This window comes from Nothoprocta perdicaria, unplaced genomic scaffold (genome assembly GCF_003342845.1).
Source record: "Nothoprocta perdicaria isolate Ctin4 unplaced genomic scaffold, notPer1 scaffold_72, whole genome shotgun sequence".
In the NCBI taxonomy this organism is placed as follows: domain Eukaryota; kingdom Metazoa; phylum Chordata; class Aves; order Tinamiformes; family Tinamidae; genus Nothoprocta; species Nothoprocta perdicaria.
Window position 1 is genome coordinate 2,740,281 of NW_020455999.1, and position 22,500 is coordinate 2,762,780.

The window sequence follows — 22,500 nt, forward strand, 5'->3', positions numbered from 1 at the left end:
TGGGTTGCACTGCAGTTCTTCATTACACATGCCTCTTCATCAAATTTGTCAATAAGAAATATTAATATAGTGTCTTTGCACTAGGTATTTTGGGGCACAACCATCAAGAAATTTCACTTACCACATGACTGAAAGACAGAATTCCAAGGACCATAGGCCACACGCTCAGTGGCTTCAAGGAACTGGGTCCCAAGCCCTGCATTAGCTCTACCCTTTAGTGTGAATAGCTCTATTGAATCCAATTGGACTGCTCATGGAATAATGATAGAAAACTTTGGCTCTACTTTGGTAAATTAAACTTCAAGAACAGTCTGCATATACCATAACAAAGACCCTAAAGCCAACGAGCATCATGAAAGGAGCTTATTTCATTAAATCAATTTATAAATATAAATATACAGTTAGGAGACTAAAATACAAATACTCCCAATCTGAAATGCTGTGCCTCAAACTTATTAAATGTCACTAATAGGCATACCTTAAGGAAGCAGGCAGCATGCTGCCTTTGGATGCCCCAACTATAAATCAACAGATTTCCTGAAGTCTGCCTGGAATAGTGGAGAGTGGCCAAAATCATATGAACTGCTATTTGTGTGCTATTAGTTGCAGGGGAGGGAGAAAGGAAGAAGGGGAAGATGGAAAATCACTTTTTTAATAGTTCCTACAATGTTTGGAAAACATTCACTCACAGCATCCATGTATCAGGCCTCTATGTAATAAAAAAAAAAAAATCTGCCTGAAGGGCCTGGAGGGGAGGAGAGGAAAGCAGGGATGCTAGGTTTTAACCGGGAAAACTGGAACCTTGTCACTGTTTCCATTTAAAAGAAATATGGTAGTTACAAAGCAATGCTTGGGTCTAGGTGCCTTCCAAGGTAGCAGATTAAGYTAATTTGTTCTGCTCAGTGGTTTTACTTCTGAACAATACTTGCAGTCTTACACCGAACTTGTAATGGTTTTTTTCTTTTTTTGCAGTCAGCTACGGCCTCCCACACCTCTGATGCACTCACAGACCCCGAAATATAGGGCTCACATCCTGCTGCAGACYGGGCGTAGAGAAATGCAGGATCTCGGAGGCCCCACTGCGCCCTGTTGGGAGCGTTCCCAGGCTCTTGGGCCAACCCAAAAACAAGATGCCATGACACCCATGAAAGAACACGCRTATTTAACAAGGAATATTGAAGAGACAAAAGTGGTCACCACTGTACACACTAACAGGSCTCTACGCAGAGTAAGTTGCATCATGTTTGCACMAGTGTGCGAAACACCGCAGAGAGTCATCTAGTGGCCCAGTGAGATCTTACAGGGGAATACTTTGATTTTTCTAAACTGAAAAAATAATTWAAAAAAAAAATAGTGAACAATTAGCCTCCAGTATCTAATTTCACCRGGGATTTAAAAAATGCAACATGAGCCAAGAAACTGAAATGAAGCAATGTGCATATGTGAGGCCAGAAACAGAGGATGGTAGCAAGCCATTATTAGAGCATTACAACTGTCCTGAGTGACCTTCCCTGCTGATTATCAATATTAGTTTAAATGCAAACATTTCACATCAGCTGCCATCTGGAAGAAAGACAGATCTGACTGCAGTTAGAAACATAAATTCTTTCTCTCAGATTTTAGCAGTTTGCACTCATAGCTATTTTTTGATGTTCCTAGGGAGAGAACATTTTTATAAAACAAAAAAAAATCTCTTTGGGAATCCCTGTTGATGTGATGTTTTTGATTAGTGCTAATGTTTTTCTGGCTGGCTGTGAAAATGCATTTAACTATAATTGACTAGGCATTGTAATTCCAAAGCTTTATGAAACAAAAATCCACAGAGTGACAATCTGATATAGAAATCTGGCAAAAGGTGATGTATCTTGCCCCTCAGAGACAAGTTTAATAGAATAAAAATATTGATTTAATACAGAAAGATAGGATATACATTTTTCCTATAATTTTTGGTATTATCGAGGGAGCAGAGGAGAACGTTCTTAACATGGAAGCCTGCTCAGATTCGGGATAGGTTTCTCCTACAGGAAGGGGCACAAGGGCAGCTTCAGTGCTCGCTGCACCGAAGCGCAGACACCGCTCCGCACCACAGAATTTCCTCACCACTATCACAATTATATTTTGCTGAATGCTCCCCATTAGAGATGGGTGAAATTGTTTCATTTGCCGCTTCCTGGAAAGCTCCTCTCCGTGGTAGCCACAGGGAAGCCCTGTGTTTGCTTTGCTCAACCTCAGAAATGGAAAGCGCAAGGCTGGTTGATTCCAAGACTGTACATTTCAGACAGTACTTTTAAATAATGCTCTAAATTAGATCTCCTTGTGGGAAAAACAAATCTGTCGAGGGAATACACTTTTTAATTTGTGAAACAAGGAGCTCAGCTSTACAGTAGTCACAATGACACCATCAATTTGGTTCAAACAGTTGATGCTAAGCTGAAAGGGGCTGCAGCAAAAGAACACAGCACTGAGCAGACAGCACCAAGTGACTGTCCATTGCTCTCCCTTCTGGTTCATTTCAATCACGGTGGAAACAGTGGATGATTTCACCCTCTCCTTCTTCACATTTTTGAGGAAAAAAAAAACAGACTGCAAAAAAGAACAACCCCAAAGAACACTGTGGATAAAGAAAAAATCACAGCATCGAATCAATTAATGCAAGTTCTTCCTAACTTCCATGCGAGCTTTGCCTTCAATTAGCATGATCTCACTGAACCCTCTTGTGTAGGCCCGGAGCAAAAGCAATGGAAACTTTCTCCCTTCTTGTTTTAATCTTTCACCAAGTCCTGACTTTCGCCTCCAGCCCGTCTAATTGAAACTAATCTTCGCGGGCGAGGCCTGTCTCTTTCCCTTAATCCCTCTCTAAGGAAGCTCACATGGTCCCAATTACAGCCACACCGGCCCCTTTTATTCCCCTCCTCGTCTCTCTCTGCCAGTTTCATTTTTTGAAAGTTTGCATTATTAACTCCATGCTTGCGAGTTCCTGTCTGTCACGGGGGCCTAGAGATGTTATCACTGGTTGCCGATGTATAAGGTTACCATGAAAGCATTTTATGGATTACATTTTGCAAAAAGGCGATAGAGGGCATGATAGCTAGCACAGTGGTGAGCTTTATAGGAGTTTATATCTGCAATAAATGAGGGGCCAAGGAAGTGTTTATCTTGGATTTATGTGTATACCTGCTTAGCTATCTGAAGGCAGAGACAATAACAGCTAAGAAGGGATCGCTAACATTTACTACAAGGGTTCACAGAGATGCTTATGAGATGGGCTGCTACCCTGGGAGGCAGGCAGGCCACAGAGACACAGYCAGGCAGTCCAGCTGTACAGCGTGTTTAACATTACGCAGTTAATGAGGTTTTGTGAAGGCAAAGACAGCACTCGCTATTCCCAGACTGGCTCCTAATTCCAAGTCAAAGCCGAGCCCACTAATACTGCAGCTCAAACAATTTATTAAAAATAGACAATTTTCTTTCTCTTCCTATTGTTCTATACTTCCTCCTCATAACTGGCCGAGCCCCAGCCAATAGCTCTGCTTTTCTCCAGTGCTATGATTTATTGCTTGCTTATATAGTTTCTGGTTCCAAGCTAGGCGCATAAATCAATCAGGGTGGCTGCTCTCCTGAATACATTCGCTTGAACGTCTCTGTTGTGGCCCTGAGAGGCTGTTCAGCAGCACCACTGCAACCTTCCCCCTCTCCCATCTTCCCTCTTTTTRAGCAGGAGAGCATAAATGCAAGAGTGTTCCCTTACTGTACTGGCAGTGCAGAGAGCAGAGTGCTGGGGTTGCCCACAACAGGCTAATGAGGGCAGCGTAGGTGTGAACACATTAAATAGTCACTATGGCCTTAATAATCAGAAATGGTTCTGTGATTTACGATACAAGCAACAAAACCCATCGACTGCTGCTGGCAACCAGAATCTGGAGCAGAACTTCATATATAATATACTTTAACTCTAGAACGACAAAGTTGCCCATTTTTTTTATCCCAAGGGGACTGCAGTTTTAGTATGGCCTTTCTGTAACAGAAGAAAGCAGCACAGTAGCCACTTACGAGGTTCAGTTGCTTTGAAAGAAAAAAAAATTATTAATTCCTCATACAGTTCCCTTTCCTTTTGGAATTGAAGGAAGAAGGAAGGGAAGAACCAATGCAGCAGGTGGGAGGGACATCTCCAGAGGATGTTCTGTTAGCACACAAGGACATTCTAGATTTCAGCTCAGGATATTTTTCGCAAGTACATCTCCTAATAAGGAGGAAAAAAAYAGAAAGATGAGCTTAAATGTGATAAACCTAAAAACTGAGAATTTCCTGAACTAAACATTTGAAAAAAATCTAACCATTTCTGTCAAACAAATTTTTGTATATTTCAAAACATTTCCTTTTGATTTTGAACATTTAAAAAGTCAGTTTTACTTCAGCTAGTTCAGAGTCATTGAAACCAGAAAAAATGACAATTCCATTTTTTTAAATGTCAAACTAACACATTTTGACAAACACAAAGTATTTTTTTCCCAAAGAATAATCCAAGCCAAGAATTTGCCAGAAATCTTTCCCATAAGAAAAACTGGCTTTTTTTAGGAAAAAATAAGGATATGGATAATAAATTCTTGGCCAATACTAACATCTGAATTGTAGTCAAGCTAGCAGCACTCCTACCTGTAGGGCTCTACGAGACATAGTTGGATGCTTCAGGAGAAAGCAGTAGTGTAGGCACTAGAGCTATTTCAGTGACTCCTGCAAGCAGCCTGCTCACACTCTGGCTTCAAGTATTCCTATACTTTCATTATAATGGGAATACAGCGTGAGCTTTTCTCCGTATGGAAATCTTCATGACTCATCTGTTATTATTTCAGTGTCTTTCGTAAGACACTTTTCATAAGCTTCTCAAACTGTATGGTCTGATCAGAATCTCACCTGTCATTAACAAAAGTCTGTTTCTCCCGTGTACAGTTGAGAGCCGACCCTCTGCCCTAATGTTCAGGAATGTAAGTTGATAAAATAATAAATTAATCAATCTTGTTTTAAGTCTAGCTGCTAGAGGTGCTGAAAACAAGGTGCACGGACCAAGATCCTTAAAATTTGTACTACTAATACAGATTTTATTAAAAATGAAACACACACGCAAACATGCACGTGAACATATGTATGCACATATGCACTTGTTCCTTTCTGCCTCTTTTCTTTCTTCTGTGAGATTATCTTTTCTTTGAATACTTTTATGCCCACCTCCTTTTTTGGTCTAAATAGCAAGAATCTCTCAGCAAGAATCTTCACATTGCAATCTCTGGTTTGCTGCTGAATTTTTCACATGTAAGCTGAGAAGTAAAAACTCATGCCATAGCATCACACATTTTATGGCACTGCAAGAATAGGTCATTGTTTTCCTTTGCCTGTGATATTTATGAGGACCTAGAGAATGATTAACTGAAGGGGACGGGGGAAATGAATCCTTCTAAATAGAGAAGCTTTGGATTCTTTAACCAAACGAATGGCTTTTATTTCAGATTTATGATCTTTATGCAGCCTTGCGATGATGAGTAATGACCTATCTTCATACTACTAAGAAATTTATTATGACTATTTATCATCAAAGTAACATAACCAGACTTGAAGGGGCACAGAATAATGTCAAGAGAGCAGGCACCAGTGTCTTAGTTGTGAACTTCTTCAAATATCCTGCACCGAAGAGGGGAGCTACCTTCTGTCCATGCTCAGAAGAGCATTATGGAAGTGTGTGTCGCTTGGTGGGAGAAAGTCCAGAGAGTGCGAAGTGTCACGAGTACACAGGGAACATTTCCAAGGGACAGAGAGCTGAGAATACAGCTGTGTGCATGCAGAGCTCTCTTGTTTTCCAGGCTTAATGCTGAGGAGAGAAACAGTGCTACATGATGTTGACCTAAGTAGGCCAGACTAATTGGCTATTTCTACCCATGGAAAATCTCTCTAAAGGCTAAGCAGATGAGGGTCAAGAGATGTCATAAAAATTGTTACAAAACAGGGATAGTGATTCTGAGAAGAGTGCTGTGGGTCTTAGGGATGTCTCCAAGCAGTCACATGGCCTTGCATACTGCTACGGACTTCAAACCGCTGACTTTGGATTCTCCAGTTCTCCTGGTAAAATTTCATCACGTTTATACTCGCTTTTTTAAATAAGATTTTGCAGGTTACTAATGCAGCTTGAGCACAGCACAGTAAGATAAAAACCCACAGCCTTTCTGTCCCTTCATTACCTTTGAACTAAGCACTAATATTGTAGTTAACTTCAGCAGCAGTTACAGGAAAGTCTCACGGATGCCTTTCAGTATTGGCTCCGCCATACGAGCCGATGCTGAAAACTCCTCAAAGAAACGTAGTCCATCAGAGTAAGTCATCCAGTTACAGAGGGCTGCAGCCACTGCYGCTACAGGAGTTTCCTCCTCTGCGCTGGTTGCAGTCCGATGGCAGCTGTGCCCCTGGAGTCAGCAACGTAATGGATTGCCTCCAGAGTCTCCGCATGTAAGTGAGATCAGGCCTTTCCACTTTGGAAGCAGGCTGTCAGTAAGTGTCATATTTTATTTTGCTTCCGAAAGACAAATATGGCAACACATACTTTGTTAGCAGGCCAAAAGAATTATAACTTTATTTTGCTGAAAGCAATGTTGATTTGGATTTAGCCTAACACTGCTTGTAAAGCTGAATTACACTGAATCTGCCCTAAGCAACTATGACGATTGCATCTTTACACAGACACACACACTGCTGCCTATAGTAAAAATGCAATTGATGCTCAGGAAAAGTAGCTCTTCCCAGCAGCACAGGAAGTCCCCACACTTCCCAGGCCTCCCTGGCACCTGAAGAGAGAATTCCTAACAGATCCTGGCTTCTAAATCACTCTAGGCAATCCCAAGCCAGGTCAAACACAGCGACAGGGAGCAGAACCTACACAGGTCCCAGGAATTCAAAGGAGATGAGCAGGAAAAAGCCTAAAGAGAGCACAGTACAGCATGACACAGTACATTATGACAGAACAGCAGCCCACCTACCTGCTTCTTGCAGGACTACAGCTGATATCTAAGATTGTCAGTCTACACCAATGGCAGAAATCACCCAACATGTTCTGCCATACCTGGATTTTCTAATGATCTGTAGGCAGAGACTGGACAATTGATAGAAAAAGAGTGGGAGGCTCCCACAAGAGTGGGAGGCTTCCCTTTCTCACAGACAGAACAGCTATTAGCAACACATTTTTGTGTTTGCTCGTACTCCCGCTGGTGACAATTGCTTCTTCTAACCACTCAGGGCTCTTTCTTGGAGGGGAAGGACAGTTTGTGCTGTAAGGACCTGATTCAGAGATTGTTGATAGCTTTGACACTTGTAGTGGAGTTTAGATCAGGCCTAGCAGTTTTGAGGAGTGATTCCTCCCTTTCCATAATGCGTTTTTTTCCATAATCCAAAGAGTTCCAGGAAACTTCACAGGGTCAAGGTCTGATCCGAGCCAGACTCTCCTTTCAGGCCAGGATCCCACGTCTGCCAGCCTGGGGCTTCCTTAGGCCAGTGTCACCGCAGTTCTCGCTAAGTTGTTATGTTGACCTCTAACAGCTCTTTTTTAGGTAAATCTACTTGACTACCAGGCAGATCCTACCTATGGCAGCTCATTCTGGTTTAACAATGTAAATGTGGATGTGATGGGTTATCAATAAAAAAAAAAAAGGCGTTTTCTGTGTTCTCAGAATAGATCCCCAAACCCTATACACCAATGCCAGGCTCCAAGTTCCCAAACCCATCTGTAGCAATCATCAAATAAACTCTTAACAGTGTCTTCTGTAGCTTTTAATAGACTACTTACACTGTCAGCTTTTACTGGGCAAGATGTAATTTTCCAATAAACACCACCTCCTCCAAAAAGCAGCACTTCTGAACTTTTTCCAGAATCCAAAAGCTTTGGCTGCAGCCACAGCAATGGGAATCAAACTATAAAAACAAAATCCCTCCTTTCACTCTATGCTCTCAAATGTTTTTCCAGGGCTGAAATGAGAGGCGCGTTTGCTATTTGTTTCTGCTTCTGTTGGCTTTTAAAAGCACAAGAGGGTAAAGGAGCTGGATGCCTGTAACTTTCACAGCTTGCTTATGTACACAGTGCCATAACCTTTGTGTCTTGCTGTGAGCAGCTGCACTGCAATTGTATTAGTCTGACTGACTGTAAACTGTGTGGTAATATGTAAAACATATTGTGAGTGATGATGACTAATTGGAGAACATCTTGCGGGACATTCTAAACGTGTGTAAAATGTCATCCAGCTGCAAGCCTCGTTCTGTCCTGCATGCCGTCTGCGCTACTTATCAGCAATTTTCCAGAGAACGGATGAATACCGCACCAAGGAATATCCTGTGTTTCAACCTCCTCCACCCTCTGCCTTTGGTAATCAATAACAGGAGAAGGAAACTTAGGCCTGGGTTTCCTACAGTGAGTATCAATTTAGAGTATCCTGGCTGGAGTAGCCTGCTTGTCACTGTGATACTAAGATACTAAGAATATTGTTGCCTTTTCAAAAAACAAAATCTGTCATATTTCAAAATCTTGTCCCTGTTTCTAGTGCCCTCACAGAGAGACTGAACCCTACTAGCAAACTGCCACACTGCTGCAAATGTCAGGGATCCAGGGGACATGCACCCCACTGAAAAGCCAGCACATTTACACTCAAAAAAGAAAAGGTACCTCTTAGATGAAACGTGTTAAATTTATTACTACAGGCACCAAAGCTCCCACTGGATGAAATATTAGCTTTGATCAAGTGTCAGTTCATCAGCCACTCTTGCTGGACTACARACACTATTTTTTTCTAGCTCAGATGGCAGGGGTGGCATTCCCCATACCAAGCCATGGTGCATCTGTAAGAGGCTTTTGTCCATGGGTGATAAGGCCAAATAGTTTTGGCAGGGAATTTCAAATAAAACTTACAAAATTTCTCATGAAGACAGTAATAATATTTCTCTCACCAAAAGCAGAAATAAATACATGAAAATTGTATCTTTTAAATAAAAATATTTTCTCAAAAGAGATGAACAAAATTCATCGGTTATAAATTCTTTGAAAGCATAAAACAAAAATCACATTGGATAGGAGATTAATTACAGATAGTCCCACTTCCTTTAGAATTATAGATCTCCTGGACAGAGCACTACATGGTGCATATCAATGGTACCTTGGAAGCGGTACCTTTCAAGGAAAGCAAGTTTCTTTCAAACATGGCAGTGCAACTTTGGAAGCAAAGATCATACATGATGCAGACAGAATGACAGCAGAAATGAGCTCGTCCAGAACAGGTATGGCACTTTTCATTGGAAGTGTGTTTTACTAAAGTATAACTTTCCTTGCATAACCTCCCTACTGTGCTACAACTGGCAATTGCTGTGTACTAAATTTTATACTGCCAGGTCTGGAGTTCACAGTAAATTAATTGCAACAGGTTATAATCATTAAAATGTTAGAGTTCTTGCATAGAGAAGCTCCTAAAGTTAGGGCAAGGAAAGCTTCTACAGGAAGTCCTCGTTAAAACAGTGATTTGTGTGTACAGGAGACTTCCTGAGACTGTACAGCAACGTCTCCAGCAGTTACACTGCAGATGCCCTGTGCCTTCACAACATAACATGTATTTCAAAACCTCCATCAACAGATTCCAACAATGCCTCCCATTGTTCATTTTAGTTTGCACTGGACCAAAACAATAGCTTGGTTGTAGTCCCAATAAGCTGGGACGTATCTGCTATCTGCTATGCAGGCAACAGTGAGGTTAGCTAAGGGTAAAAATAATTCTGTCCTCCTTGGTGCTGAAAACCCTTTCATTTATACTGATATTCGAGGGCCAAATTTAAACAGGGACCATCTCTCTGTGAGCACATCTGACTGGCAGTACAGGATAGAATTACAGCTGTATGGTCTAGCTTGTCCATTATGCATTTAAACACTGTCAAGATGATCCTAATAAACCTCACCATGACCACTGYTCCCTGGGGACCCCAGCTAGCTGCCCTGCAAGTCAAGGAGTTTTGGGAGATGAGTAACAACCAGCAGCGCAGCTTGGCTGCCATGGCAGAGCACGGGCCCAGGGGCGCGGGCAGGAGCGGCTGCGAGGCTGCCGTGCCCGGCGGCCTCTCGCTCTGCACGCACAGGGTGCCCCAGGTGGGGCACWGAGCCACTGAGCGCAGCACACAGCCCGTGACCCGCTATTCACCTCCACCACTGGTGCTTTAACAGAGCCGTTTTGTTCCTCCCCATGGTGGAGGGCGTCCAAACAGCAAATGTTCAGTGAGGGCAGGAAGAGCGTTTGAAGCAAATTCTTGGAGAAATAAATGTGAATTTACTTAACTTACCATGTCTCCTGCTTTTCCCCTCAGCCCCCCTTTTTCCTTCCTACTGCTGTTCCTCAATAGCATCCCTCTACTTTCCAAGTCACCCTTCACATTCACTACTGTGCACCTCTCTCCCTCTTGCCACCCACTGCCTGTGTCTTTATTTTCTTTTTCTAATTGCTCTCTCCTCCCTCCATCTCAGCACAGACTTCTTCCAGGTGAGAATATTTTACTCCAGGATCCTATTAAAAAATGGCTGTGAAAGACCTGGCTCCCACTGCTTTCAGTTCCTCAAAACATGCTTACATAAAACACTTGAGCAAAAACAGAGAGGTGGCAGCCAAACTGAACCTGAGCAGAAACAGTGGCTTCCTGTGTCCATCCATTCCATGCTAAGTGCACCTGAGGTTTTATGTTTTGTTAGCTATGCACGTTTGTGAGGAGCTTCAGCATTTTGCATATAGCTGCAGCATTTGTATGTTTGCGTTCACATCTCTGTGTTTACACATTAACACAAGTTTATACGTTATACATTAACACTGAGGTTTCCTTTATAACAGATCTCCAACTCATGTTACAGACCAATGCTCAAACACTGAAAATACAAAACTTCAAAACTCCAAATGGAATATAATTTAAAATACTAACTTTTGACGTTAAACTTGTGTTTTTAAGCCAGCCTCATTATTTTGAGGCTTAGTCCACTTTTTAAAGCTTATGAGCTGGTAATTTTACTAGTACTTGAAGCTCCAAAAAAATACTGTACTCTCAAAGCCAGATACACAAACTTCCTAGACAGAGCAAGTGAAATTAGATTGCTCAGGTTTTGCTCTAAGGGCTTGGTAGGCAATGGCCTTCCCTTTATAACACTTTCCTCTTTCCCTCCTCCTGTCAATCTAGACGGCCCTACCAGAATTGGCTCAGAAGAAGCATTTCAGAAAACAGAAATGCTCCCAGCAGACAGATGAAGAGGWCTCGTTTCCTACTTGCCAGCTGCCACTGGGGCCGTTCAATGTGGTATCAACAAACGCCCGGGGACTTTGCTACCCACTGAGCATCCGGGAAGGATTAAACTCCCCCCTGCTCGAGCCAAAAGCCAGCTTTTGCAAGGCAGTTACGTTCAGAATGCAGGCTGCCRTTGTGTGTGTTTTATTAATATCTGCTATTAAATTTTAATATAGTGATTACAGAGGAGAAAAATTGTGCTTCACATTCGTAAGGTATTAAAGAGTTTGGAGAAGTCTTTAATTTGAAGGAAGCATTCATCAGGTAGTTCATAAGATGTCATTTATTTCTCAGAGCACTTTGTCAGGATGTTCAGAATGAGGAAGCCTCCCCATTAATCAGAATAAAAGATCCAGCACCACTTCACTATTTTGATCATCTCACCAGATTGGACTAGAAGCATGCACCTAAAAGGGCACCCAAGCAAACCAAACCCGGCCATCCATTTCTCCCAGTGTCAGCAAAGCACAATGCACCTACTCACTAATGATTCTCTTTAACTAAACCCATAAATTCTGATACTGATTAAAAAATAAGATAAAAAAAAAACACACACACAAAGTCCTTCTTTTGGCAAGTCTCTTGCAAGGCCAAAACAAACCATGGTTCAAAAGGATCCTCGACTGGTTTGCTTGCTTCTAATGGATTTTTATGGCATCCAACTCTCCCCCAGACAACCGGGAAGGCCTCCTGTTCTCTGAAGGGAGGAGCTGATGTAGTTGTGCTGGGACAGCCTTGGAGCTGTTGATCCCAGAGGCCCAGGTTCTCCAGCAGCCTGCTAGGTAAGCTAGCATGAAACAAAGAAACCAGTGTTTCTATACCATTCATAGGCATGGGATAGAGGAAAAATAATTTTGACTAACTGGTATTTTCCAATGAAATCTCTTTTTGTCAGAAAACTCCCAACTTAGTGTAGAAGAGCAGAGATATGTTGTCCCAGTGTGCTGAATCATCCTGCCCCAAGACAGAGCTCATCGAGAAGCACTGCAGGAAACTTCTTTCCCTGGAATGCCGCATGTCAGCAGCAGACCACTTTGCAGAAAGCAGCTCTTTTCACATAAAGCCAGTAACAAAAACATTTATTAAAAACAGTTCAATAAAAACAAAACAGAAGATTCCAATTTTCTTTTGAAATGGTTTCTTAAATTTTGTATTAGGGAACATTATGAAATAAAGATGAAACTGGAATGATTCAGATTTTTAGTGTAACCAGATATCTATAAATGAGTCAAAATTTTTTTGTTGTTTATTTCATGGAATGTTTTCACGGCCTCTTTGTTTTTATTTTCCAACAGAAAACACAAAGCATTTCCCACAGTGTCCAGGCCTTGCACTGGCTTCCGCATATACACAGAAGTTTATAAAGGGCGGAAAATGTTGTTTAGTGCTAATAGTCAATGGTAACATTGCTGCCTTAATTTATTGTTTTCTTCAAATGCACCTTGAAGGCACACGAGACAAAAAACGGACCAGCAGAGAACCTGAATAAGGTTGCGTCTCTTGACTTTCATTAGCAGAAAAGCCACAATTAATTTCCTAAAGAAAAAAAGGAAATTGAAGGGTTGGTTTTAATCTTGTCCTGGACTGAGTAAATTCATGAGACGGAGCAAATGGTATCCCTGTAACTCTAACAGCAGCCACAGTGAAACATTATCCCATTCCTTTTTTAGGAAGTACTTAGTGTAAGAAGTAGCAGAAACAGTTAGTGGAAACAGACCCTTGTCTCGGTGCCGCAGCCATTGCTTGATGCTGTGACCCTACCAGATGTGTCCGTCTCAAAGGCAGCACCATGGCTAGATAAGTACCCTCATGATGGAATTAATCAGTTCCCATTTTCTTAACCCCTCATATGCTTGTGCAGTTGGAGTGAGCAGATTTCTGGGGCGGAAAAGATCCAACCTGGCTTGCTCACTTCAGCCCTACTGAGAGAATAGAAATCCAACCAACCCATGAGATATTGGCAAGTCTGTAAAGAGACCCTGCAGCCCAGGCCCAGAAAAGCACAGCCTGGAGCTTAAGCTGGTGCTTGGAGCAGAAGGATTTATTAACATCAACAACTTCAGCGAGGCAGGATTGTCCTAGGCTGGTTTAGCGCCCCATCAGTTCTCCCCACCAGGTCTTTGTGCCCCACATAATCCCAATGTCTGAACAGGACTACTTGGGGCACACAAAGGGGCCCTTAATATCTGGCTATTGTCATACATGAAGGGATAAGGTAAGTTAAAACTTAACTGGTAAATGTGGGGGACGGCTGAACTGGAAAACAGAGCAATGCCTTTGAAGTGGAAAAGGGGAAGCTGGAATGAAAGCTTGGGAAGAGCCCTCAGGGAGGAAAAAGGCACCTTCTGAGGGATAAGAGGAAGTGCTAGTATCTGAATTCACTAATAACTAGMAGGAAAACCACTGGGCTCTCCCTGCTCACCTGTGCCTGAGCAACATTATTTCAAGCTTCCTCATGTTGTGTTTTTTATTTAATTTTCCAGCGAACACACTCTTTTATCATTCAGAACCGTGAAAGTAAATTAAAAAGAAATGGTTTTCTTTCAATTAGACTCACAGTTGCTTTGAGTAACTGCCTATAATTCTATTTAATGAAAAAATAAAATCATTATTCCAGTTCTCCCTGTGCCCTGTGACAAGCACACAGACGGGCCCCATTAGCAAGCACTGTAGATTTACTTAATTAGAAAAATATTTTGTTTTCTCCAATACTAAAAAAAAAAAAAAAAAAAAAGAGAAAGAGGGAAAAAATAGAGGCAAAAATGAAAAAAGAAAAATAAACCTCCAGGCACAATATCAATCTAACCTGTTACCTGGTGCTAATAACTTATAAACTACAGACATCTATCAATCCATAAGTTAGTTTTCCCTTTGATCTGTTATGGCATTTGCTTCACAGCCTAGTCAGCAAGCAGACTGAAGTTTTTTGCTTTGCTTCCAAGCACCACTTCTTATACTCCTGCCTAAGTATCTACTGCTTAAATGTCTTCTTGGAGACAAGACCCTTGGTTGTGTGAGTGTAAAAGAGTGGAGCTTATACCTTGAAATAGAAGAAACAGCAGATCAAAGGAAAGGAGCCAGCTACCAAACCTGGTTCCAGGCTCAAGCCCATCAGTGTTAAATTTGGGGGCTTGTCTGATTGCAGACACAAAGGCTGTTCAGCGCATGTGCTCCAGTTGCTAGTTTCAGACAGCACTGTCAGTGCACATGGGTTGGACATTGTGTCCAGAAAAGTCCCACCAAATTAATATGAAATTTCCACCAGTTCCTATCTATTTTACATCTGATAACAAGCAGCCCACCATCTTTTCCTGGTTCCTTTCTGTAACTCTTTCCTTTAGTTCTAACTGAATACTTTCCTGTCCCACTAACTGAATACTTTCCTATCCCACTCCATTGCTAACAAATGGGAGAGTTTTAAGACATGATCTGCAGTTGTGAGGGACCTTTTTGACACTGAATGTTTCAGGATCCATATTTAGCACTTTAGCACAAATGTTCTCCTCAATTCTCTTGGTAACCTCAGCAGCACCTCCACAGCAGAAGCACAAGCTATCAAAGGAGTCATTAAATAGCAACTGATTAGAGAAGATAGTCCCACTGTGCTAAGCAGTGTCCCTCTTCATACGATGACATTTTAAACAGGACACTCTCTGGCAAAGATGACCAAGCACTATGTTTCTAACAGTGATGGAATTCCTCATGGGAATTCTACTGGACTGCCAGAAAAAGAAAGCAGAAGGTCCAGTGTASATCCTTCAATATTGCTATATACTTGGCATTAGGTGTCAGTTTTCCTGGTATTTATGGGTTACTTGAAGCAGTGCACTTTCCTTTTATCTGCATTTTGTTTTTTTATGACAATGATTATTCTGCTGTAGCATGAATGCATTCAAGAAGAGGAAGTTTCAATTCGGATGCTGAAATCCTAAGCTGTAGTTTTATGGCTTTAAATTAACATATAGAGACTTGCTCCAGGTACCGTAACAAAGTCAACATCCAGCCATGCTATCTGATTACATGAGCTGATAAAGAATTTATGGAACATAGCACAGGAAGCTTTCTCTTTACTGGTTGCCATTCCACAGGGCARTGCCCTTCACAAGGAAATGATGGGGGCCAGTGGCAGAGGAGATAAAATACACCAGGCTGCATCCTCAGCTGGTGTAAATCAGCCATGCTCCACTGATCAGGATATCGCTTGAGCTGTGCTGCTCATCTGGCTGAAGCACTCAAGACTTGCTTGCCATTCCTGAGCTCAAATGATGATTTATTCCTCTTTTGACATTTATTATCTTTTCTTTGGTAAAATTACACACTAACCGATAACAACTACAGCTTTTCGGTTGCATCCCTCTTCTACCTATGTCACTCATCATCTCAGCCAGCAAATTAACTGAACAGATGTCTTCTCTGTGTGCATTTGTAAAATATGTGACAAAATATGTGAGCACCTGAGGAAAAAAGACAAATTTCAGTCCCAGTGTCTGATCCCTTCTGTCTACTAAGAGATTAAGTAAAGCAAGGAGTATTTAAGGAAAGTTCTTCCCTTTCTGGTGAGCTCTATACTCCACATTTAGCACTGAGGAGCTAATACTGTCTCCAAAAGCACTCAACTCTGGGCCTCTGCAAATCAAGAAATGTAGCAGGATTGGCAGAGTGGGACCTGGTTCCCTTCTCCGTTCAGCAGACAATGACTTCACRAAGTGGAAAGTGTCATCGGTTGTTGTACATATGGAAACTCTGGAGTTTAGAATGCTCTGGCTCAACAGAGAATGCCAAAAGTCAACTGAAGTTAGTGACACAACTACCACTTACTACACAGAGCTGACTCTGACTGCGTTCAAAGCTACTAAAAAAAACTTTCAGAGTCAAAAAGCTGGCCGTAGTGAGGTCACTGGCAAACTCACTTGAACATTGTTTAGCAAATTACGGTTGCAGTTTGCTTTTGGGAGGCAGAGCATTTAAGAACCTAAAAAATAAGAGTATTCTAGAGGACATTGCTCAGGGGCATTCCGCATTAATATAAATCACATAGGCTCCAAAGAAGAACTAGTTTGAGAGGATCAGCTCCTGCAGTGTAAGATCCCCCTAAAGTGTCATTTAGATTCAGAAACACAACTTCCCTTAGCTCCATTGAGTTCGCTCCAATAACTTCTTCATATTCTGATGTATCAACTTAAAGACTGGCTGGTTAAGCTGGAATCATTCAGATTTTTGCCCATCATTGTAAAAAGGTCTTTAATTTATAAGGTTCAGTGATGTGCCAGCAAATTAAATATAGAGGCCTGTAACAGCCAGGAATTCACAATCACTCACATGATTTCAAAATCTGTGAGCTGAACTCACAAGCCTCCCGAAGTAGCAGTTTCAGTTTTGTGCTATCCTAGCTAACCACACATACATGCTTACGGTTTCTAAACCTAAAATCGTCCTTACAAATAATGCACTGATACCCTCTACTGGCAATGGTTTGTCAAGACAGAAGGGCATTTTATTACCACTGTAGCTGAAGAGTAGCATCAAGGTTATAACACTTCTAAAATTTCATTTTATACAAGCAGGTATTTCATCACAAAACATTAAAAATGAAAACAAACTATGCTTATTTTTATGGAAGGAGTTCCTAGATTCCTCTGAGGAAGGAAAGAAAACCTGTAGTGCAATCATTTTTCTCCGATCCCACACCTCCCAATCAAACATCACTCTGCATGTTCTGTAACCACGTGACATAAAATTGTCTGATTTCAGACCTTACGGTACACAGAGAGACAAAGAGAATCCTATACTGCCTCCTATACTGTGGCAGGATTGATAACGCCCAAACTATCCCTGAAACACATTTATCTAATGTACTCCTAAAATCTCTGATGATGGATATTCCATATCCTCCTTATCCTGGATAAGCAAAATCCTTCTTTCTCATGAACTTCAGAACTGCTGAGTTACAGTTAATGCTTGCTTTTCAAGACAACAAGTTCAGTCGGCTGAGATGTGGCTAGAGAGGGACAGGGTAATTTCAGGGTAACCTGAAATAGTGCCAGCACAGCAGTGAGTGAACCAGGGACCACCTGGTACTGCAGCACCTACAAGTGGAAGCAAATCAAATCATAGCAAAGAGTGCCTCGATACAACCTGATTACATGAGGACTATCAACAGAAATAGCCTCATGGATTTTAGGTTGATCAGGCTGGAATATCAGCTTTTCTACCTAATACAGCTGTTTGTTACCAGACATGGTTTCTCAGGATGTTGGCAGAGGTTTCTGCAGGAGCAGTGCCTGTGCAGACACCCGAAATGTGTGTATGTTCACACACCTCGGCGCGAAAGTATGTTTGTGAATGCACGTGCAACCCACATCACCCAATTACAAGCACGGTGCTGCAGTGGGGAATAGCACAGGAAAAACATTCTCACCCAACTTCATTAATCTAACTCTTGCTCGTGTATCAAAGTGCAGCGCGTTTTCTTGTAAAAATGATTAAGCTGCTAATTAAGCTGTTTATAACTTGTTTCCCTGGTTGCTAATGATAATTAACATGCAAATTAGCTGAGGGAAGAGAGGCACAGGGGTCCTCAGTTCATTACCAAGTTAATTACTGTTTGCATACTTAAACATTACAGTTATAAATGGTGGCATTTAGTGTAACGGCCAAGATGATAATTATACCAACGACATTTTGAAAAGTCATTTCACTGTGTGTTATTTTTCTGAGTGATTAATGTTTCCATGTCTGGTTGATAAAATTAGTTTAAATCAATGTAAGTCGAAAACTTGGTAAAACCAAGTAAGTTACCCCTATATTTTTATAGTTTTTCCCTATGTTTTTCCAATGTTTTTCCCTATTTGCCTATAAAGCTGGGGAAGAGTGAGAGAAAACAAAGACAAGAACTTTCAGTACTAGCTGAGAAGGAATCAAATGGACTGATTAACAATGTCTCTTCAATTTGACTTGGCTAGATATCTAGCAAGATGTTGCAAAGGCTTCTTTTTTCATACTTTGTGGTTTGTTATTCATTATTTTATCAGTGCTTGGCAGTCTCATTTAGTCCCACCATGCTGGGCACTACCCTTGGCCTCAGCAGTTTACAGCCTGAATAAGTAAGGCAAAAAATATATAGCAGAAATGAAACTCGATAATGGACATTGTGCATTGGGAGGAATGGAAGCAAAGAGCATAACTGCTTGCTTAATCTGCCTTTTCCTTGGCATATCCTGGACTTCATTTAAGTGAACTCCAGGCTCCTCCAGTGACTGCCCAGCAGATACAAAGCTGCTGAGCAAGTCAAAAAATCATAACCCGCATTGAGTAGCTAAGGACCAGGGCATTGCCGAACAGACAGCGCTGCTTTGGCGCCATTAGTACAGAGAGTGAGAGAATTAATTAGCATATGCAGCTGCACTGCTGAATCCAACAGCTAAATCATAGACAATAACTGTGACAACAAAGTATGTGTGTGGTGACCTTTGGGGGTCTTGTGTTGTTATTGTTTTAATCTCTAGAATATAAACAAAAGGATTATTTCTTTCTCTAATGGAGTGACAACCTTTTTCTTGTAATCTTCCCCAAGTGCATCCWAATCCTGCTCTTTACCAGCGAGCCTTGTAATCCTTTGCATTGTCATTGTCACTAGGGTGAATATGTGTGAGAATAGCATAGCACAAATAGAGATAGTGTTGACTTTCTGTGACCATATAGCTTTATGTACATAGAACATTCTAGCATGTTTAATGTATTAACACATTTATATCTAAGCATGTCTGCAAATCGAGATGATTTGCCTCAGGTAAAGCCATGTAAAGCATTAAGATACTCACTTTTTTTTGAGCCCTTGCTGATACTCACTTTTTTTCAAGTCCTTGCTGAGGAGTAAAGGAGTCTTATAAATTCATGTAAAATCTTGTAAAATTCATCAGATTCCTGAAAAAAAAAAGGGGGGGGGACTATAAGAATGACAAAATTAAAACTTTTCCTCTTACTTACGTATTCTTTCACTCACACATTTCAGAGGCCTTTACAAACATCGATTTAACCATCTTCTATTTTCCCTGGATGTATCACACTTCTGTTATTATCTGGAGTATAGAAAGGTTTGACTAAACAGCACACTATTGTGTGCTATAAAGATCAATGTATATAAAGCTGACTAAGAACTGGAACATCCTAAAATAGTTTTCATGTAGATTTTCCTGACAATGTTTACTTAAAAAGAAAACAAAAGTTTTTAATAAAGAAGTATTGGATTCAGGGTTTTAGGCAGATCTATCATAGCAAATTTGAGAGGTCTTCATTTGGAATCTGCTATTTAACTCAGAGGACTAGCAGCAGCTGTGGTCATGGGGAAACAAAGCCATGGTGCAGATTTCCCGACCAAGAAGGAGCATATTCTCAGTCTGACAACAGAGCTACCAGAAATCTAACTCTCCTGGAGGACTGTGGGTGTGGAACTAAATACAGATAGAGATGAAATTTCATCATGTGGATTAACAGCTAAATGCATCATCAGAGCTTTTTCACTTCAGCGCTGTGAGTACTCAGTCACCCAGCCCATAACACTCAGTAGAAGACATCTTCAACCCACTCTTATAGAAGTCTACTCCAATGTCCTACATGCTTACACAAGCAGAATTTAGTGTCCACTCTCCAACCAAGTCACAGAGCAAAGAATGACACTCATAAATCAAAGATTTTCTTTAAAAAAGATAATAACCTCACACTAAAGAAAGTTCATTCTCTTCTTCATTTGTGCACTTGGCCTTGTATACCAAATGCATGCACTTCTAGATGCCAAAATCATGGGATTCTTACCCTGAGACCTGCCTATGTCTGGCATTTACAGGCCCTGAGGACAGCAGCCTGTTATCAGCACTACAGGCACTCACAGCACTTAAAAAAATGTAAGTACGGGATTTCTGAGTCCCATCTCCCYGGAAAAGCATAACTGCCGATATGCACTAGAGCATCTCTTGCTTTGGAGAGCCCTCCACCTGTTGTGCTGTGTTTGCTGCCTCCCCACTTGCCTTTAAAGATTAATCACTAGTTAGAGACATCATGAGAAGCTATGATAGCATACTTAATATTTAATGAGTGCTTAGATAAACATTCTTCATGTTTTCTGTGTGTGCTGTTCCTAGAAGGGCTTGGCACATCTGTCCCACCGGACAAGAAGCAAATTGGTGGCTAAAGAGCAATGTTAGGAGTCAGGACCTCTACGTTAAAGTCCTGCTTCTGCAGAGTATAGAAGCAGGGGTTTCCAAATCAACCTCTACTCACATACCTCCAGTATCAATTGCACGKAGATACTCTTTCACCAAAAGGCACACTCTCCTTACTATAACTTTAAATTATTGTAGGTACTGTTATCCTGTTCCTCTTATTTCTATGAGGACCAAAGTTAGGAATCTCATCTGAGCTAAAGCTATATGCATAATTTAGAATCGGCTGTACCCATGGCACCTAGTCCACAACCCAACATAAAAAGAACCACTTGCTCACAYTGGCACTGCCTTTCTGGCCAGCCTTTTTTATATAGATGGTAATAGCATCCCCAACAACAGCCACCACGGATCCCTCCCCAGCCTGGGACTGAGTGCTCTACGCTGGGAATGATGAATGGAAGACGCTGGCCTCCTTCACAGTCTCTATATATACAATGCAAAATGTGGCCAGGAGCAACTTCCACACCACTCAGTCATGCAGCAAAGTCAAATTATCAGTAATGATTTTTGCAGCCTGGACCACGACGGGTTGAAAGTGCCGCTCTCGCCTCCATCCCCACCAGCCAGGCTGGAGTGCACGTGCGATCACCCCGGCTCCCCCAATGGGATTCCTACTTCAGAACTGCTCCTTTCTACGCCCTCCGGTCTTTCCTGACAATATCATCTGTGACCTAATGTGATGGCAACACTAAATTATATCTTGATTGCTAATTAGGCTAATTAAAATGAAAATAATCAAAGCAAAGAACAGGTCAATCTCTTAATATAAAGTCAAAAATATCTATTAATCATAGAGCATTTTTTTTCCTCCTCTGAACATCAAAGGATAAAGAAAAGCTGGGCTTCAGAACTAGCCCTCTAAACACATCCTAAAAATAGTAGATCTTTGATCTACTATTAAAAATGCTTTTGACTATTAAAACCCGAGGCCAGAACCACAGGATTTGTCACAGCCACCGTTTGCTGCCTTCAGTAATTAATTCACCGTATGCAGCCACACCGCGGGTCAGGGGATCGGGTTTACTCCACGGATCAGCTTCCCTCCCCGGCTGCCGTTTCCAGCACCATCTCCTCGGAGAAGCCAACACACGCGGGCGAGAACAAACCTTCGAGCCCGCCAAAAGCTGGGCCCGTGCGCGCGGGCTCGGGGCCTGCGCGGCGGCGGAGGGCGGCGGCGCCCGCTCCCCCACGGCCGGGCGGCTCCGCTCCGCGCCTCGCCCCGCGCCGCTCCCTCGGGCGGGCGGCCAGCGGCGCTCACGGTCTCCCGGCAACGCAGCGCGCGGCCCCAGGCGGCCTGGGCCGGCCCCGAGCCGCTCCGCTCCGCGCCCGCCCCGCCTCGGTTCGACTGGCCTCGCGCCGCCTCAGCCCGCGTCGCCTCTCATCGCCTCACGCCGCCTCGYSSCCTCTCGCCTCACCCCGTGCCGCCTCGCGCCGCCTCTCGTCGCTTCACCCCGCATCTGCTCTCGTCGCCTCTCGTCGCCTCACGCCGCCTCTCGTCGCCTCACGCGGCGTCTTCTCTTGCCGCCTCGCGCCCTCTCGCCTCACCCCGCGCCTCCTCTCGTCGCCTCACGTCGCCTCATCACGTGTCGCCTCGCGCCGCCCCACGTCTCTTCGCGCCTCCTCGCGCCGCCTCACGTCGCTTCGCGCCGCCTCACGTGTCCCGGCGCCGCCTCGTGTGGCGCCGCTCCGCGACGCTGCTGGGCCCCGGGAGCGCGGCCCCGGGCGGGGAGGCTCCGCGCCTGCGCGCTGCCGGCCCGCTGCTCCGTGGGACAGCGCTGCTCAGGTACCTGTCGCCCTGCATGGCGCCAGCGAAGCCCCCGGGCCACGGGTGACCCTCCCTGCCCACGGGTGACCCTCCCCGCTGGCCCCGGGTGGCACCGGGAGAGGGTGGAAATTACCTCTGCCTTGGCAAGGCAAAGAAGGGAAGGCCGAGAGCAGGCGGGGAATG